Genomic DNA, 4,168 nt, shown 5'->3' with positions numbered 1-4,168 from the left:
TTACAAGTTTAGACAGCTAGCTAACGCTACGCCGATGTTTGCTAACGTTAGCGCACCAGCGTTAGCCTAGCTTACTAACGCTAGGTAAATATTACAGCTGCCTTCGGAGTTTCGTATATCTGCGTCCACGTTGTCAACATAAGACCTGTGGCGTTAGTTTGAGCCATAATTGGATTACATGAAATAAGCTTTGCGCCTACGACATGGGTGGGTTTTTGTTACGTTATAAAAAAGCTAACTGGCTATAATTAGCCCGTTTGTATGCTAGCGGACATTAGCTAACGTTGTGTGTGTGTGTGTGTTAACGAACATTTGTTAAATTACACGCTGTTCATTGTTGTTTAACCAAACTTTGTTTTCTTAAAATACATGTTTTCCTATTAGACAACGTCCAAATAACAATAGAATACAATATTTTTTAGGGAAGCCATAAACCAACCATAGGGCTACACTGGTCACTTCATTTCTACACTACATCTGGAGTGAAACTATGTTGTCATAATGGTGCTTGAATGCTCAGTACTAGTACTACTGTAGTAGTATGAGTTATAATGTTCAGTACTAGTACTACTGTAGCAATATTGTCTATGTAGCTATTATGAGTTATCACCATATGATATCAAGGGGAATGGGTATATAATCATAAATCCTGGGTGTTCTGACACTGTTTTGGCTTTTATATCAACAAATAACCCAAAATGATTGTCTTGAGACTGTCATGCATAAGACCTTTTTTACTGTCCTGGACTCGGTCTTGACTCGGACTCGAACCTCTCTAGACTCGGTCTTGACTCGGACTCGTACCTCTTTGGACTCGGTCTTGACTTGGACTTGACTAGTCCTGGTCTTGGACTTGTCTTGGACTCGACAAAGGTGGTCTTGCTTACAGCCCTATAAAAAAGAAGGTCTATAAAAAAGAATCTTCAGATACAGTATTAGGGACCACTAAGGTCTATATAAAATAGACTTCAGAGACAGTATCAGGGACCATTAAGGTCTATAAAAAAGAATCTTCAGATACAGTATTAGGGGACTATTAAGGTCTATATAAAAGCATCCAAAGAGCACCATGTCATGGGACCTTTAAGGTTAGATGTGAGGTGGTGTCAGACTTAAGTCTTTTTACATACTGTTCAAAGTCTTCTGATGTATTGTAGACATGACAAAACGTCTCTAAAAGGACTATTTGTTTGACTCTGGGGAAGGCGGAGAACTAGAGAACACTGCCTTCTACTTCTTTCGGATGCTTCAGAGAATCAGAGACAGTTCTCAAAAGCCAGAGAGTTCCCTGTGTTTGCCGCTTTAGCTCATTCACTTGATCTGTGTGAAGTTTTATTGGATCAGATGGATTACGTTGGAATGATTCTGGATCCCTGAAGATTTTAAAAACTTAAATCAGCTAAACTGTTTCCTCAATTTATTAGGGATGCACAGAATCCAGATTTTTGGGTGTTGCCTGAATACCTAATTCACTGGATAAGATCCCACTGAATCCAATTCTATTCTTTGTATTCATTGTATGATGTTTCATACGAAAAGGTTGTAACAGCGGCGATGTTGTGTATTGTTAACGGTCCTCGCCACCACCACGAGACAAATCACCACTGCAAATAGACCACGTAGCTGGACTTCAATCGCCCACTTCTTTTAGCTGAATGTTTTGCCAAACATCATTTTTTCTGCTCATGCGTTCCATTTTCTCTTTCTCGCAGCCTACTGCATTGAACGCTCCACCTACGTAAACACCTTCCCGTAATCACCGGCGGCGTCGTTACGTCGACCAGAGTAACGCGACTAGTGCAAGCTTAGGGTTTGGTTCGCTGGACAAATATTCCAAGGTTTGGCAGAAACCAAAACCAAAGCCCAATATTTGGCCAAATCATCCCTGCAATTTATGTTTTGAGGGAAATGTACAGTATTTTATCCTGGATTACGATTGATTTAAATATTTTTTTTATTTTTTACCAGTTTTGTTAATTGTGGTATTATTTAGTGAAGCATAAGATACATTGTTGACCATGAAACTGTCAGAAATAACTGGTAAATGCATAGATTTCTGTCTAATAAGGTACAACAGACTCATTGCCTTCAGGGTATGTGGGCCGATCATGCTAACTGCCGTGTGTCGTCCCCCTGACGCTTGTACGAGGACGTGTTGAAGCAAACACAATCTCAGTATTTTTTCAGTGGACAGGGTTGGCACTTGTGCTTGTGCGTGTGTGTGTGTGTGTGTGTGTGTGTGTGTGTGTGTGTGTGTTGTTCCTCATTGTGATGCAAGTGCCATCGGAGTGTCATCTGATCTGCTGACGACCCCTCTTTTGGTGGCGTGTCTGTGAAAACATTAAAGGAGTCACACTGTCATTCAGTGATTATCTGTGTGGTCCCTCACTCTTTACTCTTCTCTGTGACCAACCCAAAAAATCTGCTGCGTGGACGCTTCTTTTTCTTCTTCTTCTTCTTCTTCTGTCTCTGTGTGTTCACTTGCTCACAATTTTGCTGACTATCTTGTGTTTGTTTCTGTTTCTTTTGTTTTTTGTCTCTGAATCTAGAGGTCGTACAGCTTTACATTTTATGTTCTGTGTGTGTGTGTGTGTGTGTGTGTGTGTGTGTCTGTCAGTGCTGTGGGGCGTGTTGTAATTTCCTGTCTGCTGAAGGAAATCGTCTTGTCGTTCTATGAGGACCCACCAGCCCCAGGGCCAACCTGGGGGTGAACACAACCTGACCCACTGCAGGTGTGTGTGTGTGTGTGTGTGTGTGTGTGTGTGTGTGTGTGTGTGTGTCCTCAGGCCTCAGTTTTTCTAGTTGAGATCTGATAGAAAATCTGACTTTGAAAAAAACATGAAAGCTTCAACCTTTTGTCAACTTTTAAAGAAGCCAATTCTGAGTTGGTTTTGGGATTCAAACAGCCATACCAGAGACCGGAAGGGGTCTTCCACCATTCTCGAGACCAAGACAAACTACAACACTGCTGTGTGGCTCTAGTGCTGTGTGGCTCTAGGCGCCTCTCCTCCCAGGAAAAACTGCTGCATCAGTCCATCCAGAAAATGTTTATGTTCAAGTAACAAAGTCATCTAGCGCCCGCCGTAATTATGACTGTCCATGAAGAGCAAAGGAGGAAGTAGTGTGACGTTGTTATTGCGACAAGCTCCACATAGGGAGGAGTCTGGTGGATGGATGGATGGATGGATGGATGGATGGATAGATAGATATTTATTGATCCCAATAAAATGGGAAACTGCAGTGTTACAGCAGCAAAATCAGTCACACAGCACAGAATATAAATATAAATGTAATCCTAGGATACAATATACATAAATACAGTATACATAAAATAATAATAGGATAAAATACAAAGACAAATATTTGAATGTATACAAGTTGAGAATGGATGAGAGTGGAAGGATAAGTCGACAAAACATTGGATTTTAACATTGGAGAACACAGTTCATTTCCTGTAGTTAGTTATTTTAACCCAAACCCTAACTTTAACATCTTAACCATAGTAAGCAGAGCTGTGGAAAATCAGAAGACTATTTTTTAGAAGGGATACTTACTGGTTTCTCTTTATATATAACAGGCTCTTATTGGAAAACTGCCATCTTACCTGTTACTCAGAGGCTCATTACCAGCCTCGCTCTGCTGACTGGCTTTTACTGTGTGTTCCACAATCGCGGTCTGAACTGGGATAAACTGCTTTTAGTTTTAGTGCAGCCGACTCCTGAAAGAAATTACAGCACTTTCTTAAAATCAACTCAGTTGTGGGTCTTGGACAATTTAGAGATTTGGTTCTTAACCTGCAAACTTCTACTTGCAACTGCTTTACACAATTGTATTTTCTTCCATCCCTATTATCCAATTTTTTTTTTAAATGTCAGCCTGGCATCAATGTTGGACTTCACTCATGTCCTTGTGGCTGAAATGGAGTAAATCCCTGCAGCCCGATACTGGTGGAAGATCTGTTGGAAAGCCTGAAACTCGAAGAGTGGAGGCTGCCAAAATAATGGCCTGTTCAGCTTTTAAATGTGGCTCCAATGATTGTGTGTCCACATACACTCACCGGCCACTTTATTAGGTACCCCATGCTAGTCATGGGTTGGACCCCCTTTTGCCTTCAGAGCTGCCTCAATTCTTCGTGGCATAGATTCAACAAGGTGCTGGAAGCATTCCT

At 41.2% G+C, this 4,168-nt stretch overlaps 1 protein-coding gene across 1 annotated transcript in view; it reads left to right on the top strand.

The window, feature by feature from the left end:
- dcc (DCC netrin 1 receptor) overlaps nucleotides 1-4,168 on the top strand; it is a gene marked incomplete at its 5' end in the record, with an annotated part of 178,856 nt that overhangs the window by 12,052 nt on the left and 162,636 nt on the right. The gene's annotated exons all lie outside the window — the stretch shown is intronic.

This window comes from Etheostoma cragini, chromosome 16, assembly GCF_013103735.1.
Source record: "Etheostoma cragini isolate CJK2018 chromosome 16, CSU_Ecrag_1.0, whole genome shotgun sequence".
Taxonomy (NCBI): Eukaryota; Metazoa; Chordata; class Actinopteri; order Perciformes; family Percidae; genus Etheostoma; species Etheostoma cragini.
Note: the sequence above shows the minus strand (reverse complement) of the source record. Positions and strands in the feature narration are given on the sequence as shown.